Below are 22,605 nucleotides of genomic sequence, written 5' to 3' on the forward strand. Positions count from 1 at the left end.
TATTTCATGGTTCATCTCCTAAAGGGGCTATTACTTGCCATTAACTCCACAGGCAATATGGAGCACAAAGCTAGACTTACATAAAGATCTGCGCTCTAGATGCCTAAATAAGGCCAGCAAAATTGTACCTTTTGATTCTAAAATCCAGCTCAGAACACCAAAGAACACAAGAGGAAAACAAATTAGGACCAAGCACTGCTCAGAGTGCACAGCATTTCCCTGCTGTATCCCTTGGCACAAGGCAGTGCCTACCCTGAGGACTACAAATGCAGGCTGTGATGTAGAAATGAAGGAATGAACTCAGTCCTGGTTTTGCTACCAGCATCCTGATCAAGATCAAAATGAGAATTTAAAGTAGAGCTTATGGCTTTATAACATTTGTGACATGCATAAATGTGAGGAAGTATTAAGACATGATCCTTTCAACTAAATCCATGTTCTTACCTTCTCTCCCTGGATAGTCAGTGTCCCTTCCCAGGGCAGCTGTGTTTGCAGGAGGCTGAATTTACTCTGTTCCCAGGAAGCACTCAGCACCCTCCAGAGGCAACCATCATGAGTGGAAGCCATCCTGTGTGGAAGCAGGTCTAACCCATGCTTTAGACAGCACTGAACTACACGAAGAGTGGGCCTTTGCTGTTTGTTTCATTCAAAACAAGAGCATTAACTCCTTGTTGAAGTGGAAGACTGCTGTTAGAGCCCCTGACTGTTGTCCAGAGATTAAAATTCTTTTCAGTTAAGCTAGTACATCCCTGTGATATGGAACTTGTGTGGGAATGCCTAACCCAGAGCAGACAGGTGGGGTACCAGCATTAGGAGAAATCTAGTGGCGACTCATTTCACCCTAGGGACGAACTGGAGATAATGAGTGCCCTTCCTTTAGGGAATGCTGGAGCAAGCTAAAACCTTCTAAGTCAGGTTCAGTTAAAATACCTGTGTTCATTTCCAGGAAAACTAAATGTCAGGTGTGCTTGAGGGCAAGGGCTGGCAGCTATGATCAGAAGCATTTTTCGGGTGCATTGTGGTGGGTTAACAGCCTGTTGAACCGTAGGAGCAGACATGATGGAGAGACTCAGCTGCAATGTGCTGCTGCTCCTTAGTGCAACCTCAAGCTGCACTGAAAAAGAGGGAGATGCTGTTAAGTCCTTCTGGCAACGGAGCAAGTGTACAAAATGAAGGGAATAGTGTCGTCAGAGCTGAATGGCGGCAACGTTTTGTGACTGAAAATTATTTTCTTCACTTGCACAATACTAACATTTGGGGGGGGGGAAAGGAGCACTGCAGAGGCAGTCATTACAGATGGAGGAGACTGATTAGCCCCTCTAGCTTTTCCACCTGAAAATACAAGATGTACTATGATACTGTCAATGCGAACGCCATGGGAGGAAGCAAAGGAAATGTGATTACAGATATTATATCCAAATTGAATTAAAGCTGCATTAAAAACCTCAGATTACTGCATGGTTCCATGCTATGTTTGAAAACATGATATGCATCAGCTACTGACAGACATGTAAAGAACATGCAGGGGCTTATTCTCAGAAAACAAGTTTGATCTCTAGCTTGCTGATTCACAAATCCACAGAAAGAAAGGCAGGATGTAAAATTATGGACAGATGTCCCCAGCACATAAATAATCGTCCGCAAAACAGCTGTGTTGTTTGGTTTTTTTGTTTGTTTTTCTTCCAGATATTTACTCTACATTGCAACCTGAAGCAAAATTAATTACTTCAGTTTCTTTATCTATAAAAATTGGATAATGAATCTGATCTTCTTTGCAAAAGGTGAATCTGCAGATAAAAGCATTAGTATTGCAGGCTGATGTTAAATATTTTCTCAGCTGACTAGCGGTCACTGGAACACTTTCCTATTCTCACTCAGATTTAAATGAGTTATTAAACCCTTCTGACTTCTAGTTTTGCTGGCAGGGAGAAAGAGCAATCCTTAAGCTGGTTTATCATATTTATATATGCTGTATCCTTAAGCAGACATGTCAAGCTCACTTTTAGGAACTATGGGTTTTGGGGGTCATACAGGGAGGCAAATATCTCTTTGCTTTCTTGGCTGTGACTGCTACAAGGCAATGAAAAAGATCTCTAAGCTATGACAGTGTCATGAGTTACTGCCTCTGCCACGAGGGCTCTGTACACCTAGTAATTCTCATAAAAGACTGTCTGTCTTGTATGACTGGAAGTATCATATAGGCTGACAAAGCGAACTGTAATAAAATAGTGCATCTTTCAATTACTTCCTGCATTATGTTACATCAAGTGGCAGAGTAGAATAAATTTTAAAATAAAAAGTTGACATGAATGATTATATAGTAACAAAGACTTTTAATACACATGTAAAAAATAATCCAGCAATCACCTTCCGACTGTATTTTACCTATTTTCAAGCAACAAAACACAGCTGGCAGCAGTTTATGAAAAGGGATCAGTATGCTAAAATGTGCTCATACAGTCTGAAATAATAACTCTAGAAAAAAAGTTTCAATAGAGGTGTATTTTAAGAACAAAATCAAAGAAAACAAAGTCACAGAACCTGAGAGTTTCAAAGCAGACTCCTCCTCATATGTCTCTCTCACCCCCAAAACAAACTCAAGGCTATAAAAAGCTTCAGGAAAGATTTTCAAAGGCCCTCGCTTTCAAAAGGAAGAAAGCCCCTAAGTATTCCCTGTGCATTTCAATAGGGAAATTTCCCCTAGATCTTCTAAACTTCAGTCTTTTCTGTGATCGCGCACCAATTGGTGTGGTCAAAGTATGAATGAGTAATATGTAGCTCAGAAATATGATGCTCTATCAACCCAGCAAACCCCCTTTCTTTAAAAACGTGGTAGTACCTGGCCCCACCAGGACCCATCTGCTGTCTGCTTTGCATGGTCAGAGCAGACTCATTGACTGTTTTCTGCAGAAAAGAGCCTGTTCTGCTTTTGTTTTGAGGTTGGCAGAAAGATCTTTGTTTTGGTGATGGTCTATTTTAAGTTGTTGTCTGACAGCTAATTCTTTCTGATGTGAAATCAGGTCAGGTAAATACACTCTGCTGCTACTGTGAAGAGAGTATCTGCAGCTGTAGGGAGCTGTATAGTTGCTTGCCCTAATTCTGAATAGCAGAATTCTGTTGTATTTTCAAAACTCGGTTTGCAATGTAGAAAAAAAGTCAGAAGCAGCATTTCAGAAAGCCGTGCTCTGTTTTGTTCAACTTTTTTTTTAAATCTGTGTAATTTATTCAGCTGAGCACTGTAATTGCAGTAACTATTGAGCTCTTCTTGGTGCCACTGGTCGCCCAGATCTAATACCGAGTGAAGTGATCCTCAGAACAGAGACCATGTCAGAGATTTCTCTAACACTGTGCATGGTGCTTTTTTTCTCCCCTCCACAGGATGATCACCTTGCTGTCCTGCGTACCTCTGAAGTCCCATCCAGCATACATTCAAGGTTTAAAACCAGCTCTTTATCCTTGTGAAGAATTGATTTTTGTACTCTGTGTGAGCAAGGCTCACCCAAGGAGCAGGAAGGAGGTGAAGTATTCCAAGGAACAAAGATGTCTTGCTTTTCAAATCTTCTCCATTTTTGCTCCATTGCCCGCACGTATATCATTATCTGGCCTCCTACTCTCAAGATACGAGCCATCTCTTTTATTGCTTGCATGTGCCTCTATTCCATTGAAAAATGGTGAATCACTAGAACAGAACAGATAAGGTGAATAAGTATCCCTCAAGGCACTAATGAATACAGAGTATAAGGACAGGGACTGGCTCTGATACACTGGCAGCTGGTGGTTTGCACCACAGGAATACATCATTTATCTTCCATTGTGCTATGTGTTATTGTACTATCTCTAACATCTCTAACATCATACTATCTCTAACTCTGAACAGTTCCTAACACACTGACTTATTTTAAATACATGGCAGAATTTAGAAATGTTGAAGAAAGCAATATCTTTCAGATCAGCAATAAACAGTCTCATTTTCTCAATGAAAGGCTACCACTTGGTCAGTGGCAAAGCAGCCTGGCCCTTTTTTACCCTTACCTAACGCTCATCTGCAGACTGAAAGAAGCACTTCTGAAAGACCGAGGCCATACATGGTCCTTGCAATAGCCATGCTAGTGATCCTGCTGATGATACCCATTAAAAAAGAGCTGCCATTAAAAAAACCTGCCTGCCCACTTCTCCTCCTTTACTGACAGACGTCAGTAAAAGAGCAGAAAAAATGAGCAGTCACTATCAGCCTGGAATACATTTAAATCATCAACATATGCATGAAAGACACTTGGTCAGCTAGCATTTGTCCACTGCTGCATTAACAAGCAGATACCATGAAAACAAAAATTAGATAATCCCACCTTTGCTTGATAACCCCCCACACCATACAAACACACGTGATGTGGAGGATGCCTCATTGTTATGAGGGTGAAACTCAAGCAGTGCAACTTTGCTTGAGTCAGAACCGAGTTTAAATTTGACTCCCGAAAATTTGCAGTTGGTCTCAGGCTTTGGCAGGAATTTGCTGAACGGCAGCTCTGCAGGTTGAGAGATGTTGGGGTTGATTAGGTCTTGGTGCACAGCACCTACTTCAGCAAAGTTTCAGCTACATTATATGAATGTTACATGAGAAATAAGAATAGGAAACGATCCTGGAATAGTGCTGGGAAGGAAAGGGCACATATTAAAGATGCTGAAAACTTAAAGCAGGAGAACTAGTGATATTTATCCAACCTTATATTTTCCTCAGTGAAAATGCCTGTGCCAGTTTGGGCAAGTATTTCTACACATACCACCTCAGGTTACAATGACAAACCAGTTTTTGGTTAAGCTGTTGAGGTGTTGGTTTCCACAGAAAAATAACAGATTGTTCAAGGAAAAAAAAAAGGGTGCAAGCTTTCAATTCTTTCTAGAAAGTATAAAAAATTCTAGCAGAAGCTCTGTATAAGCAGTCTCTCCATGTCTGTCAGGGCAGCCATTCACCATCAGATCCATTTGCTTCAGAGAAAGAGACACTTTACAATTAAAAGAATAACAGCATGCAGTCCAGCTGAGATAGGAAAACACTCTCCCTGCAATGAATGATGCATTCAGAGCCTCGCCGGCAATGTGAGGATCAAAAGGCAAGATTTGAAGAAATAGGGTCTTTTAACATTTAGTTATTCAGTTGCTCTGCCCGTAGGTTTCACTTGTTTGAGATGAACAGAAATCAATTTCAAAAGCTCAGGTCTTCTAGCAGTAGTCGAGATATTGACATTGAAACATTATGAACTTTTTAATTAAAAAAGCATCAAGTATCATTTAAGAAATTACAGCGTATTAATAAAATCTCACACTGAGCAAAACTTTCGTGTCATCAAGATAAATTTTCCAGATAATTTTAAAAGCCATGGGTGATGTATTCCATTTAGAGAGGCATAACTCAAGGAAACAGAGCATCTGCATGGGGCAAATTCACACTATCCTGAAATTACAGATTATCACACAAATTATTGCAAATGATTGTTTTTAATCAAAGCCAAACCTGTCAGGCACCAAGATCACCATGCAGCCACATTCAGATAAAGCAGGTGGCTTATAACAAATAATTTCTTTCTTTTCCTTGTACATTAAATTCCTTGTATGTTGAAACTGTGTTGTAACTGAACGATCTGTACCGTGCGGTGAAGGTGCTGTTGAGTGGCTGATGTTAGCTGGCAGTGAGGCACAAACACTCACCCAGGGCCTGATGACAGCCCAGCGGCGATATGAGCCTGCTTCTCTCCTCGCCACTGGAAGCGGTTCGGATCTGCTTCCCCCACAACTACTCTCATACTGCTGAGTAGAAGGCACTGGGGGCCATATTTCATAGAATCATAGGATGGTTTGGGTTGGAAGGGACCTTCAAAGATCATCTAGTCCAAGCTTCTTGCCGTGGGCAGGGACATCTTCCAGTAGATTTGATTGTCAAAGGCCCATCCTTGAACACTCCCAGGGATGGGACATCCACATCTTCTCTGGGCAACCTGTGCCAGTGCCTCACCACCCTCACAGGAAAGAATTTCTTCCTAATGTCTAATCTAAATCTATCCTGTTTAAGTTAAAAACGGTTGCCCCCATCCTGTCACTACAGGCCCTGGTAAAAAGTCTCTCTCCATCTTTCTTACAAGCCCCCTTTAAGCACTGAAATATGCAATAAGGTTTCCCTGGGGTCCTTTAGTGCTACACCCTGGAACAATTTTTCACCAGCTGTTCAACATATTTTAAGGTTATTTCCCACCATCCACACACTATAAAACAATGGCCCAGATGCTTGAAAGTGCGTTTGTCATAACGACTGGTACTTTAAATGAAAATTAGTTTTGTCCAAAATTACAATAAATATAGAAGCTTGCAGGTGGTGAAAACAATATCAGAGGAAACTCATGCTGGGTTGCAGCAAGCAGCCCTCCAGCATGGGGCTGTGGCAGCAGTCAGCACCAGATGGGGAAAAAAAGAAGGGGAGAACAGTGATGCTCTCTCCCCTTGCCTCCTGCAGTCGGCAGCCTAAGAGCTTCCTCAGCCACAGCCTGGAGCATTCATCTAATGCCAGTGATGGATCTGTCCTCCATGGATACTTTTTCTTGGACTCACTTGTACTTCTGCTTACACAAATTCACATGTCAAAGGAGTCTGAAATTTAATTATTTTAAAAAAAATATATATATATATTTCCAGAAAAATGGCTCCTTCTGTTTTAAATCTTTCCCTGTGGCTCTCCTGTTGTAAAAAAAAAAACAAAAACCCACAGAAATTTACTCCCTACTCACTAATTTAATATCATTTGTGGGTTCTGGGGTGCTATCTCCCTCTCGTTCAGGAGCAATATGATGTATACACTTACTATACTTTTATGGTGATACTCTTTTTTTTTGGGTGAAGAGGCCTAGCCCATTAATCTCTCCTCATACAGAAAGAGTTTGCACCTTTGACCGTTGTAAGGACCTTTACTAGTTCATCTATATCCTTCCAGGGGTGGAGAAAACCTGAATTTCATGCAGTATTCAAGATATGGATGCACCAGGCATTTATCTTCTACCATTCTTCTGGATTTTCATTTTTGTTCTTAATATTTAAATACAGACTTGAACACTGAAATAATATTTTTCAGGCAAATGAAAATAAGTCTGATAATGACTTCAATATCTCTTTCCTGAACAAGAATAGAGGGTACCACTGTGCCTGTACACTTTGCTATTTTTTCCTGTGCACATTGCCTAGCATTTATCCACAAGTACTTCTCTGCAATTTTGCACCCAGTCATTACTTTCACATGAGACTTTTTTTGCAACTCTTTGCAGTCAGTAATCCTGAATAACTCTATGTCACCAGCAAACTTATCACTAGCCTATTCATTTCATTTGTAATTATAAATTACATTGGAATCTGTGGAACAGTGGCCTTTTTATAGGTGCCATACACCTACACTAAACATTCAGCACTGAGTCTTTCAGTATTTTCCACACTTGTCTGCTAGCATTTTACCCTTCTGGCTTTCCCTTTCCACTTTTCTTCAGAGTTTCCTTCCTTTTTGGTAGTAAACTTTTACACAGTGGATTTTTTTAAAGCATTTTTGTTCCTAGCAGGTGGTTTGATTATGGTCACGTTAAATTCAGTGAAATAATGTGGTTCTTGAACAATCACTTATTGTTGTGGGCCTGATGCACTGTTTCAGACTAATAAGAGTTGTTTCCCTTTGGTGAGTTCTCAGATTAATCTTTCCAAGAGGTTTCATGCCCTTGTGTATCATTTACACAACCTACATATGGATAATTGCTGTTTCTCAATATTGCGTTTTCTGGCCTCACAGCCCTTGCAATCTCTCTTAATAATCTGTGCTCATTTTCCCGAAGTTTATCAGAGAGTTAGTGATACATCCTGATTATTACACTGCTCTCCTCTGTAGCTTTCTACCTCATTTCTTCCAAAAGTTTATCCTCATGCTTTTTTCCACAGAAGAATACCCAGAGCTTTTAGCTGTTATGCAACCTTTGTAACAAAAGCTAGAAAAAAACCCTTAAATCCCCTACAAAAAGGGCTTTAATGAGTCATCATTATGATCATCATGATCATACTAACCAGCACCATGCCAGGGTGATGAGGACAAGCAGAACTGCATTCAATTGCTTAAACAACCAAAGAAACTATTGCAAAAATAAATTACAAAAAATCTAAGCACAAAGATACTTGTTTGAAGTGAGCGCAGTTGCTTGTCCAGAACCCCCATCAGCTCTTTGCAGTAGCAAAGTCTTGCTTCATGGATTAACAGCTGTTATAAATCAAGCATTCTTTTTCATTTTGGCCATACATTCCCCTAGCATACCTAAAAGTCAGTCCAAATTACTTTTGTGCCATGTACTGCTCATTCCCACCACTTCTGTTTAAACTGAAGACTGGAAGATTTTCCGTAACTGAAAAATACATAATGCAATTTAGATTTCAAAAATAAGGAGTGAGGAGGAAAGGAGAACATTTCAAAGATTCTTCTCTTCTTCATTTCATAAGAATATAATTAATTGCTCCTTCTCTTAATTTAATACTGTGACTAATCCTACTAAAAGGGATTATTTAGAACAAGCAGACAATGCAAGATACATTTTTGTGTCATTCAGCTGTCTTCAGAGAACAAAACTGAAAGCATCAACAACTTTGTCTGAATTTTTTTTAGAAGTCATTTTCAAAATTAATATTTTAGGTCAGTGATTCAATTTAAACCTTGTTAAATGGTAAAAAGGAACCTGTGTAATCAGAAATTGCTTTTCCCTGTCACATTTCTTTACTGAAGTTAAATCCCTTCAGAGATATTTGGAAAGCATTTAAGGATCACAGAATCTTTATCTCGGAGACTCTTGTATATACCGTATAGACACTTCAGATGTCACTTTATCTCTGTCAGCTCTAATAATAGGAACAATTGGAACATACATAACACAACATAAAGGCATGATTCCAAGTTAAATATGATTTTAGTCTTTTCATTATGGTGGTATCAAAAATAAAAAGGGGAGGAAAAATACTAATATGCCAAAGAATTACTGAGTAAACTTCAAACAGTGTTTCCATTAAAATCTTTTTCCTATTAAAAACATAACTCATTAATTACTTAGGTTGGAAAATTTATTGCTTCTTTTATTTTTGCACATTTACGGTTAGCATTAGCTAAGAATGCTGCTTTTATAAAAAAATCATAATTATAAAATTTAATTAACTTATTAAAGCCTTGATTCAGAAATATAATTATATACTTAATTTTAGCCATCTGAGCAGCTACACTGGTTTCAGTGGGATTACCTCTGCATTCATATTAAAGCTAATTCTGAAACGTTCATCACAGCAGCATGGAATAGGGTCTATAGCTAAAACCAGTGAAAATGGGTAATAAAGCAAGGTCAAGTGGAGCAGTTCTCATCGAATCGTTCCCCCCCTTGTTTTGTGCCGCCCTCCATGTGCCTGCTCTGAGCCCCAAGCACTGCTCCCCCCTGCCCACCCAGAAGAGCATGGCTTTGCCTGGAACTGCTGCCCCAGTGGCCTCTCAGAGCCGGCTCTGGTGGTTCTCAAGCACCATTCCATCTTGCTTACACACTGTAGGTTAGTCAGTCACTGCATGCAGAGGAAATAATGCAGGCAGCTGCTGTCCTTGCTTCCCTCCCAGGTGTGCTCCACATGCTGGACTGCCGGATTCGGCGTCCCCTCCAGCTCCCTTGGGATTTTGGCTGTAGGTTCCAAGGGATGGTGGTGGCAGGGGTTTTCTACCCAGTGCAGCTGAGTGTTGAAGGACTGGGACACTTCCCAAAGTACTGGAAATGTGGGTGTTTAACGCCTCTGGCTGAGGAAGGAGGTGAATTGAATTCTCCTGCTTTCTGGGTGACTGCCCTGAGGACTTGGCTGCACTGGAAAGAGGAAAAAAGAAAAATCTCTGCAGTGCTCTGTAAGACATGAACCCCAAAAGAGGCCTTGGCGCTATGGATCTTTATTTAGTGAAGAAAATGTAAATGTGCACCCAGATCAGGTGCCTGAATGCCGTTCTGGATCCATTCTGGATCTCAAGGTTTTACTTCGCAGGAGAAGCAGCTTTTGGGTAGCACAGAGAGAAACCCCTGTGCTTGACAGCCTGCTCTCAGGTGACAGCACAAACCTGCCAAATTCATCACGTGGGGGCTGCTCAGCCATTCCTCCTTGCAAAACCATGGCTGTGATGATCGTCTCCCCAAGAGAGCAGAGGACAGCAACCATACACAAGCAAGCTGTGCAGCTGGTGAGAAGCTGTCACCTCTTTCAATGATACCCAACAGCTGGTCAAGACCTTGCAACCACGTACCATGTCGCTGAGAACATGTAGGTGAGATCAAAAACTGACATACTGTCAACATGACGACAATGATAAAACCACAGATAGCCCGAGTGTGGTCTAAAATAAATGATTACATTTAAAAATGCTGAGCAGGCTGCTGGCTGCTACTGTGAAAATTAAACTAAATGTACGGGTGTATTTGGAGTTTGCACCAGTTCTGTACTTCAATAACTTGGAGCAATAGAAGGAACAGTGAGGGGCAGAGCTTATTCTGTTGTCATGCATGTTTTTCCAAGGAAAAAAAAAAGAGCTCATTAATTTTTCTGCCCTGACCTCATCTTGAGATAACTATGCATCATCCACTGGAAATAAAGTTAGGAAATTTTTGATAAAACAGTTATAACTTGCATGAAATTATCAGTGCAAGGAACACAAAGCTCCTGATTTAATTGAGATAGAAATCAGGTTTCTCCCTGTTGGTGAGAATTGCACCGATAGACAATGCTGTTGGCTGAAAAACCTAGTGGGAGCAACAACATGACAGATAAACCCTGGAGGTGACAACCACATGCTCTGACTCTCCTGTGGAGCTTCTTTGCATCTCTAAGAATTTCCGACTACTACCTTAGAAATAACTGTATTGTTCTCTTTAAATCAAACACTAACAGTCATGAGACCAAAGTTGAAATCAGGGCTTGCAGATATTTCAGAAGCAGAGGTACACTGTGGATCACCTTGTCAGAGCCAGAAAATCCCTTTGTGGGTGGCATTTCTCCTTTGTCTCCAAGACCTCCTGTGATATTCAGACTTTGTTAGTGTTTTGCACCTCTGACTTCCATCAGGGAGGAGAGTCCGCTGCTGTGAGACGAGCTGTATTAACATTAGGTAGCAACTGGTTATAGAAGAGTCAATAGATTTTGCTCAACAAGGTCAGGTAGCCTTTGAATTAAAATAGATGCAAAAATAGAGGTCATTCATTTTCCAGCTCCAGGCAGAACTAAACACTTGGCCCAAATGTGACCCAAATTGCTCTAACCTGCTCTTGAAAGCCTTTTAATATCAGAGGTAAATAACCTTTGCTGCAGGGGAAAATGATTATTTTTAAATTCCCATGTCAAATAAAGAATGCTTTTCTGTAAATATCATTTATGTATTTGAAGACTAATATGTGTCTTATTTTGTACCTTTCTTGACTAACCAAACCTAATTCCTTCAGGTTCCCCTAATAATTCAGATTTTCTTAACATCAGTTATTTAAAATGTCTCCATATAACTTTGTAAGGCATGATCCCCAAAACAGATATGATATTCCACCCAGGGTCTCAAAAGTATCAAGTGCAGGAGGATGACTCATTCTTCTGCCTTCCACGAAACTGCTCTGTCACCATTCTGCAGACAGGTATTTGCCTGATTTTGTAACAGCATGACACTACTCACACATAGTTGGCTGGTGGACCATCTTGCCTGGACATAATTTTTGACTTTGTTCATTGAATGTTTCCTTCCTGAGCATGGTACGTCCCTCTCAATGGTTGCTGTATCGCCTCTTGTTGATTTCAGACAACTCTTCATCATTTGGATGTCAAATCCCATTTTCCAAAATAATTCCAATTCTTCCTACATAGGAGCCATTCACAATTTTTTCAGTATGCTCTCTTGCCTGCCATCAAAGGTATTAATTAAAATTTTGCATCAAAAGACATGTAGGGCGCTCCCAATAGCACCCCTTTGAAATGTGTCCTGACTGGACAGTGAATCACTGATCCATTATGAGAATGATTTTTTTTTCCATATTCTTAGCTCTATTTACTTATTTTACTTGCAACAATGACACAAGAGTCAAGATACATCATGTCTTCTACTGCTACCCTGTCTATTGGGATGATTACCCTGTCAAAGACAGAAAGCAGATTGGATTGCTCCTGACAAATACATGTTGGCTGTTTCCCATTACATTAGTATTCCGTAGGTTTGAATAATTTATTCTATTTAAATCAGATTATTTAAATTATTTATTCTAGTATCCTTGCACAAATCTAGGTTAGGCTGGCTTCCTTGCGATATTCTTTCTCTTTCTTTCAGAAGCAAGTCTTATGTTTGCTTTTCTTCAGTTATTGGAGAATTTAGAGAAAATCTGCTAGTTCACAATAGTTTAAGATTAATTTAATTATTTCCTAACAATTTGTGAAACCTAATTTATCTAAATATTTTTTAAGCCATTATTTTCTTTTTATAGGCTAAACTTCTGTTAATAGAGCTTTAACTTGATGACTACCATTAACTGTTGGTAAAGACCAAAGAAAAATACAACTTCCCCCATCACCAGTTACTTGCTCTTCTTTTCTTTATGTTTCCTCTTGCTTCGTACACATTTATAATACCTTATCCTAGTTCTAATTCATGTTATGCTGTAGTCATCCTGACTTTGTTTCTTCACACTATCCCTTGTAATTCTTGATAGTCATGTTTTTTCATAGAATGTATCACAGAACCATAGAATGGTTTGGGTTGGAAGGGACCTTCAAAGATCATCTAGTTCCAACCCCCCTGCCATGGGCAGGGACACCTTCCACTAGACCAGGCTGCTCACAGCCCCATCCAGCCTGGCCTTGAGCACTGCCAGGGATGGGGCACCCACAGCTTCTCTGGGCAACCTGTGCCAGTGCCTTGCCACCCTCACAGGAAAGACTTTCCTCCTAATACCTAATCTAAATCTGCCCTCTTCCAGTTTAAAGCATGTCCTGTCACTACATGCTCTTGTAAAATGTCCCCCTCCAACTTTCCTGTAGGGCCCCTTTAGGTGCTGGACGGCTGCTGTGAGGTGTCCCTGGAGCCTTCTCTTCTCCAGGCTGAACAAGCCCAACTGCCTCAGCCTGTCTTCATAGGAGAGGTGCTCCAGCCCTCTGATCATCTTTGTAGCCCTTCTCTGGACTCATTTCCACAAGTCCATGTCCTTCTTCTGTCTGTCATCAGTCATCTGTCAGATGCAGTGCTCTGGGTGGGATCTCATGAGAGCCAAGCAGAGTGGGCCATTTTTTATGATGTCTTTTAAATTTCTATTATATTTAACATATAGAGACATATAACTCTATATGTTAAAGAATTTCTGATGCTGTCATACCAGACCTCATTATACTCTGCTTTCCACTGAGACAGATTGCTTGTTGTACCTTTAACACTGCTTCTTTTGGGAAATGTAATTTTCTGACCGCAGTGCGTTTTTCTTTGAAAAAGTTAAAATTGTTATGATGTAATCCTGATTGATCCTTAGGAAAAACAGAATTTAGAACTGGCATGTAGTGATGACATTTGACAAAACAGTGTTATGCCAAAATAACCAAAGTTGCACAGAAAAATGAGGGTTCCTTATGGGGTAAAGAAACTATGTCATGATGACATTGCAATATTTTGCCTATACTAATTGGCACATCAGTGCAATGTAACTGTGCTGATATTATCTAATACTAACACTCATTTTTTTTCTTGCTCAGTGTCTCTTTTAATCTTACCATAAAGACAGAAACCTATATAGTAAAGAAACTCTCCTGGATCTTTAGTTTGGACTTCTTTTTTCTGCAAAAGACTCTTCCACCTTGTAAACTTTAAGAATTATACTCTGCAATTACACAGACCATTTTCCCAGACAGTGTAAATTAGAGACTAGATGGGTTTACATCCCTTAGGTTCTCCTCACTCTCTCTGTTAAATTACCACATGACTAGAAGATCACAGATAAAAGTGAAGTTAATTTTCACGTATCAGTATTAACACCAAAGAAAGCCATTTGATGCTCTTCACTCCAGGAACCCTTTCTCCCCACTGGGATGAAGAATCTGATCAGGTATTTCAGTGATATGAAATAACTCTACTGACTTGAGTATCTGACTCCTAATAAGAACGGAAAATGTGATGTCTTCACCTTTGCATTTGGAGGAAAGAAATTGCTTATCTAAATTAACAGAAAAAGCTGTCTCTTATCCCTTTCCCATCTCAGAGTCCAAGAGCTCAGCATATACAAGATTTTATTAACACAGAACATGACCATATAAACGTGACTCCTTTTCATATAAAGGAGAAAGCCACCTTGATAGAGGTAAAGCCATGCTAAAAATTCAGTCCTGCATTAAGATTCAAAACAAATCCTTAGCCAAAGCGGAAATGTCAGGCCAGTCCTCTTTCCATTACTGCAAGTGGCAGAAATCCTACTTATTTCAATACTACAGGAATGGCTCCATCATGCTAACAGTAGCAAAGCCATCAGTATATGGCAAAGTGGATGATTTCTATTGTTCGGTGGTATTAAATATCAAAACTATGCTATGAATACACTGGGAAAAGCATTGAAAACATGGTGGAAGGAATTGTGTACTCACAGGGCCAATTTGTCTCCTTGGACAGAATGTTAAGCATTTGAAACCAGCCCATTTAAAACTTTTGCTGATATGTCCAAATTTGTTTCTTGTCAGTATAGGTGATCACATTCACAGAACTGGCAAAAATACTTCATTATACATGTGTACGCAATAGGTGTTGAATACAAGGAAAAATCATCAAGTTAGACTTGATGCTCCTCTTCTGCCAATATTTCCTGCTACAGAGCTGGCTTTAGAACACCTACAGAAATTTCTTGCCTCCCTTGACAATCCCCTTAAGATTAAGAGAACACATGCTTACCAAAACTATAGTATATATGTACTGTACTAATATTATGCTGTATACTAGTATATATAATAATTTAACATATTATTTGAAGTTTTATAATGCATCTGAACCACATTTTCCAACAATAATAAGGAAACATGATCATTACTATGGTTCATGCATGATCTGTGATGATAAAGGTTATAACAAATAACTTTATAATTTGCAGCCATATTATAATGCTGAAAGGGCCACGGTCCATAACGACACAGTTCTCCCTGTTGCCTGAGTGTCCTACTGGATTTCTGACCAATTTTAGCTTCTCACCCAGCAGCCATGCAAGCAGGGCTTTCAGCTTGCTGTGGATAGGAAGGGCTGTAGTTCCACATCTTCAGCAACTTCATCCCAGCTACTCTGCTTTTCTGTAGACTGTTGGCGAGTACTCCTGGGGCACAGACTGTTTGAGTCATACAACTTCTGAACATTGTGACAAACCCCTTTCAGCAAGTCTGGCTTGTCCTTCACTTCCTTACCCTGGATTTCCAGAGAATGCCAAATCTCCGTTGGGCACATGATGGTTGTTACTCTATCTGGACAAAGGATGTGAAAACACAGCAATAAGGACTGCTAGCTACTTGTCACGTTTCTTAAATCATGACTGAAAGATTTTCAAATGGTGTAGCTGAGCATGGGTCACAGCCCCATGCAATGATGCACCAGTGACAATAATGCAATCTTAGATTTCCATCAAATGTCAAATGGACCCAGACTTGAAAAGTAAAGTCCTTCAGGGCTTAAAGAAAGGTCACCCAAACACGGAGAAAAGGCTGTGTCAGGATACTCACTAACTTCAAGAGATGTAAGCTATTAACATTTCACTTTGATTTAACAAGGCTTAGAGACCTTCGCACTCCTTTGGTTGAGAAACGGAAAATCAAGTTTGCTGAGCACTGTAATTTGTTTTATTTACAGTATTGTCCAACTTTTAATCAGTATAAGCTTAACACCTAACTTTTAAAAGGTGGTTGAGTAATTTCAAGACTCCCAAAACAAAAGAATCTTCAAAACCTAAAATAAAAAAGCAAAGGCTAAAGCTACCATTCAATGTCTGCTTGAAAAGTGGCAAAGACAGGTAGCTCCTCCATCATTAACTGAGGTTGGAAAGGGCAACTAACCAAAAAGGAAAAATCTTGTAAGAAATTAAATATGAGGTTATCTGATGATAACTACTTCAGTGCTACTGAAACAAGCTCTTCTGCTTGCTTTGTCGTTGGCTCCTTGTCCTTTCTCTGCATTATCCCTTGCTTTTGCTGAAACAGGTCTCTCTGCAGTGAAGCAATGGGTGACTGATCTGTTTAGAAGCAGCCTTTCTTTTTCCTGGGTTACTTTCTGGCTGGATCAGTGTCATGGTCATCTGTCCTCATAAGCACAAAAATAATTGTGTTGCCTGACAAACCATCTAACATGGGAGTTAAAAACAGTGTTTGGAAAGGTGTAGAAGGATTTAATACTGAGCTTTGAATACACTCAGTGTTCCTAAGCAAGTTTTGTTACTTCCTGACAGAGCCAACATTCCAAATTTCTTCCATGTGATAAGGCACAAACCAGGCTCTCCTCTCCTGTTTTGCACATTATAATTTAGTTGAGCTTGGACTAGAATAAAATTCAGTCACATCTGTGTGACTTACCCATTTCACAGTTTTTCACTGTTTGCAATAATATAAAATTTTTGTGCTAATGTGGATTTACCTGGTTTACACAACACAAAATATTCTGTTGGTCACTGAAAAAAACTGAACCTAGAAGACATTGCTATGCCAGCCTAAGTGATTTAGACTCTTTATAAAGGTCTGGCCTATAGATGCTGGCAGCACTCAGAACTTACCGGTGATGGACAGGGCAGCGTCAAAGCACTCACTTTAATAAGGCAGACACAAGCTATGGCATACCATTACTTCATGGCCTTCATTTAATGCTGATTCCACCAATGGATAACAGTAGTTGCAACCCAGTTTATAGTCTTGGGAATTGATGTGAAGGTATTTGCCACTTCCACAGCCCAAAAAATAATGAGGAGGAGAAAGAAAGGTGGACATTTGGTGTCTGTACAAAAGAAAATGTATTCCTGACATAAGCCAAAATGCACACACTTGACTGGCCCTAATAGCTTGAAATTTGCCACCCATTTTAAAGGAGATACAATTGCAGTGGAATTCAGGTTATTTTTTACCATCACAGTACAATGAACACAGACTGCTCCTTTCTGTCTAGCAGACTCTCTGCTGCATGACAAGAGGTGTTTAAGTGGGATGGCTAGAGAGCATTTACCTTGGCCTTCCCACCACATATGGAATAAAAAATATTTATGATAATGATGCTACTGCAATTCTGCTTGTAATAGACTCAAAATGCTAAGCAAAAGCATCGTGTAGTGGGAGCACAGCACTGAATTATTCCTGTGTATTGAAATGCTGATAGACAAACTAGTCTGGTAAGTAATTAAGTCACTATTAGATCAAACCATTAAATCCATTGTTTGCTGTTTTAACTGCTGCTAATTGCTGTCACCATGACAACAGTGGAGTTTCTTTTTCTGGTATCTTCATGCAGTTTCCTTTTCATAATGGAGCCTGCAACACGGAAATTTATGTCTTCCCAAACTGAAATACTTCTTGTGCTGAAATAAAGGCAGGCATCTTTAGATAAGAATGATTTTAATGTCAGCAGTAAAATGGATCTTATCTAAATTTTTGATAATTTGTTTGTAGAATTGTCTCGATCTTAACAGAAAGTGCATTTTAAAGGAGATAATTTATTTTAAAAACTTATCTTCTCACCTACATCATAAAAATCATAGTTTGGATTAAGATCAGGGAGGTAAATGCATCCATCTAGCATAATACCCTGTACCTTGTGTAGACCTTAGCTCACATCCTGTTTATGGCTATGCTTACATCAAATATTAAGCTTGGGTTAGAGCCCAGATTTTCTCTCTTGTTCATTTTTTTTAAAAATTATAGTTATTTTTGAGGCTTCCAAAGCATTAAGTCCCTGTACTTAAATTACAGCCATCCCATAACACCTATTCTGAAATGCTGTGTGGGTCCCTATGTCCAGTAAGAAGCCTCCCAGCTCCATCATTCAGTTATGCCATTTGAATGGGAGATGAATCATTACTGAGCTGCAGATAGAAGTCTGCTCCTAACTGCTTGTCTAATATTAACTGCTGATCCCATCTCCCAGGAATGAAGGAAAGATATCCAGAGAAAAGCTGGAGCTCTCTCAGTCCTTCCCATGCCTGATTTCAGCACCAGGTGAGACAAGGTGCTGTGAAATGGTGCCAGCACTTGGCTAGTATTAGACTCTATTTGCCAAGGAGAAAGAGCAGAAAGAGGATCCTGGTTTTCACTTTAGGGGAGAAAGTCTCCAGTATCAACTAAACAAGAGCTACTAAATACATTTCCTCTAATCTAACACCAAAGGCTGCTTCCCAGGGATGGAGAGGCAGAGGAGAACCCTGCAAGTAGACTCCTCTACGGCAGTGTGGCACCACTCTTGGCAACTGTGTTTCACATGAAACTCCTATCTGGCCACGGACACCAGCAGCTAGCTGCCAAAGTCCAGGAGCCAAGCCCGAACTTAAATCACAGTGTTAACAAAGTCCTAAGTCTGTGACATTGGTAAAAATTCAATGTGCTGGTTCTTTGTACGTGTTTTATTTGTTCACATTGAAAAAAATTGTAAAATATGCCAAGATCTGGTAGGAATTTAGTTCCTAGCATTTAGACTGTGATAAACTGGGAAAAGTATACAGTAAAGTTTGAATGACACCCAAAAAGTCAGTGTGATTAGCCCAACCCTCAGTAATATTTCTCTTTCACAAACGTTCCTGTGCTATAGTGGGGAGACTACACATCTGTGTTGCTGGAAAGGGTACAGGTCCAAAAAGCTATTCAGGAGTCTAGCCTAAACTTGTAGAAATGATGAGTGAATGCCAAGACCTCATCTGGGCAACCAGCATGTGCCCGTTTATGGTGCAGGTGCTGAAGCCAGTACAGAGGCTTCCATAATATGGTTTAGACATTCTCCATTCTCAAACCTTCAGGGGATTAAAAGCTGTCACACATCATCTCTCAGAGCACTCAGGACAGTGTCACGATACTTGCTTCAAATTGGCCACATGTTGTAAGACCTAAAGAAGACTTCAAATTCCAGAATTGTCATACCAATACGCAACATTAGCAGACACTAATGACATCTTAATAAATTTAGCTTCAGTTTAGTGTTCCAGTTTAGTTGACCTATTGGATACTGGGAAAAGTTAAAGTGTCTTCATATACCTATGAATGGTGGAGCAAAGTAGGAGGCAAATTTGATAGTCAGTCCAGCCATTTTGATTTCCCAGCTTGATTCACAAGCTCTTCTGCCACAAACATTGCTTGATAGAAAGAGAGGGCATACATAGACTGTCATTGGCAGTGTGATAAACAATGCCATTCACCAATATCAAAAGTCAGGCTGATTGGTTCCTGCTCTGAAATGAAATGCTGCACCTTTGGCCATAACTTGTAGCATATGTCACTGAAGTACGGAGCAATTTTCTCATATACACTATGAATGTGGTCACTCTCAAGTCTGCTTGCTTCCTTCTCCATCACAACAAAGGCTAGGCTAAGTCACTGAAGGCAGTGCAACTGTCCTAGAGAATGGGAAGGGAGAAAAGCAAGTGCTGAAACTCTTGTTACCAAAGTACATTTCCTTAAGCTAAGCAGTATGACATTGTTTATTTATCAAATAGTATTTCCAAACACTATGTTGTCATTAGAGAGAAATTGCTGAGGCTTTTAAAGAAGAAAGGCAATCCATTCTATGATTTTATACTATGTATTGTTTTCTTATATAATTCTGAATGGAATTTTATGGCCTGCCACTCAATGTTTATCAACTTGCTTGCATTGTTGTACTTCGGAAGCTGTTAACTTCTGCTTCATAAAGTCTTCCACCTTTTTCAGTCTATCCCTGAAAAAGATATTTTCTAAGAAGTCCTTTGTTTACAGACACATCTTAAAAAACAGCAGCTGAAAATGATGATGAATACCAAAAGATGCTGTCTGAAACAAAAGCTCTGAAAAGTGTCATTTCTCCTCTGCTTCATTCAGCATCCAGAAAGATCCATGCTTACAGAGTTCCCATTGTAGAATTCATTGACACCATGTGTTACTATTAACAAAAATCTTTCCAGCTTTCCAAGTACCTTTTTTTTTCAGCTGTTCTGGTTTGACATGGTGCGCTGGTATTAGCAATGCCCCCAGGAAAACCCTGTGATATTGTGAGTAGCCTATTGCATCCTAACTCATTGTTCAGTTCACCATGAAGCTTTGTACAGAAAGGCTGTAAAGATTTTGAACTTCATTGAACATATGCTGGTCATGCCAGAATTTCCATTGATTTAATGAAGATCTGGGCCACCAAGACAGGCTGCTCCAGCTCCACTTGCATGCTGCAAACAACTCCATGTAGAATAACTTATCTGAGGCAAAGGTATTGATGACAGCACCTCACCCAAGCTCTCTGCACTGCAGGCTGGCCATTAATCTGAGTCCTGATATAGTCCTTATCTGGTCCTTATTTCCAGACCCATAAGCATTTAAAATCCTGTCAGCTCAAAAGACTATCGTTCTGTGATTTCCTAGGCAATTACATCAAAGAGAAACACTGGAGCAGACTAAGGCCAAATTCGATCCTGCAGTAACAGCAAGAAAGTAGCTCTGGAGGGGTTTTGTTTATGTCATTTATTAATCTGAAAAACTGTGCTAGGATTAAATCCTGTAGCCCTTGGTGCCTTCTGTCATATCAGATATTCACTCAGCATCACTGGGAAACTGCCCAGACTGCAACTTTCCTGAATATCCTGCCTAGATCAGAGTGATGACAAGTACTGGAGTGAGGTGAAGAAATTCTTTGGAATATCATCACTGTCCTTTTCATTATATATGTTGCTAAATAAACAGCCACTTCAGAAACACAGGTAATCGTAAAAAAACAAAGACAATGAAAATGAGTTGCATTGGTTTAGTCTCTCCTGCACTGCACTGCGTATCTTTTTAGCTTCTAGTGAGATGTAAAGCCATCACCTTGCAAGCATTTACACAGGTGCTTAACTCTGTGTGTGCAAACAATACCACTGACTGAATCCAGTGGGGATATTCCACACACAGAGTTTACTATATGCATTAGTGCATACAAGACTGGCTCTCCAAGGTAGAATGATTTTTTTTATTGTTCTTCATTATAACCAAACTCTGCTGTAGAAGCTAGTTTTTAAAAAATACCTTCAGAAAAACCCTGGTTGAAAAAGCTGAAAGTGCTCTACTGGGGATCATTTCAAGACGAAGCTGATGTACTATCAAATATACAGGGAAAGGCAGAAGGAGGCTAGACAAGGCGAGGGAAATTGTTCTTTGGAAAAGCCGCAACATCATTTCAAAGCTTTGCTATTGCTTCGTTTGACAAGAGGAAATAATAACGGGTGAATTGATGTAAGATCACAGGAGGGAAGAGAACAGAGCTCTTTCTGTTTAACTCTAGGCTTATGCTCAGCATAGCTCACTTAGGCAGAGGGACAGCCTGAAAGTTGCTACCAGCTTGAGACAATGACCAGGAAAAGAAGGAAGGTGCATATGAAAGCACCTAGCAAGAGAAACCACGTGGTAAAACACCCTTTCAAACTAAGGGAAAAAAATGTTTAAATGCAAAACGCCCATCATGAGTTGTGTGTAAAACAGTATTTCCTCTGGAACAGGAGCAAAAAGGATGGACCAGGGGCTCTGATTAAATCCTACCTACAATTAAGAAAGACATAGCATCTTTTATTTTAAAACAGTAGCTCCAAGAGTGGGTGCAACAGTCTGCACTCTCTGAAATTTAAAAGTCCAGCTCTGCAAGGTGCTATTAAAAGAATTTTTTCTATAAGATTCTGTAAGAAACTAGCCCTTTGTGGGAGAGGCTGGAGGAAGAGACCAGTCAGGCTGGGTCTCAGCAACCACCAGCAGTCATGCGATGGACATTTCTGCCTAGACGAGTCTGGTGATCACCCATTCCCTATGCTTACCAAGCCATAAACCACAAAATGCTTGTCAACACTCCATTTAATGCTTTTAGTACAACAGACTGAAAACCATACAAAATACATTGTGCCAGAGGAAGAGAACAGAGAGATATTTGAGGGCACAGCCACTAAGTTTACTAAGTAAAAATGTTCAGACAACCCTAGGAAACTGGTTACAACACACATTGCAGAAGCAAGAAAAAAAACCATCTCCAAAATAAAAAAGCAAACAGGGATGCCCACTGATCTGGTCTGGGAAAAAACAATTTCTGGGGGATTGACTCGGCTTCAAACATATGATTTATACATGTCAATCTGAACTTCAAAGGCTTTCCAGTTTCTCTGTCATCCCCCACATCCTTTCTCTAGTCACAGGAAAGGCCAGAAAAGAACTTGGAAATCGAGCTGTGCTTCAGGAAAGAACACATTTTCTGCCCAACACAAAATTGCATATTTAGTGCTGCAAATGTCACACAATGGCATTTTACACTGGTGATGTTTGCTTACTTGCATAACAAAGGCTTTGGGGAATGCAGATATTTTCTTTTGAGCAGACTCACCT

General features: G+C 39.9%; 1 pseudogene; it reads right to left on the bottom strand.

Annotated features, from left to right (window-relative positions):
- Positions 1-2,709: 2,709 nt before the first annotated feature.
- Positions 2,710-19,590, bottom strand: LOC130144304 (probable tRNA methyltransferase 9B; annotated as a pseudogene).
- Positions 19,591-22,605: the final 3,015 nt, after the last annotated feature.

Source organism: Falco biarmicus, chromosome 2 (assembly GCF_023638135.1).
Source record: "Falco biarmicus isolate bFalBia1 chromosome 2, bFalBia1.pri, whole genome shotgun sequence".
Classification (NCBI taxonomy): domain Eukaryota; kingdom Metazoa; phylum Chordata; class Aves; order Falconiformes; family Falconidae; genus Falco; species Falco biarmicus.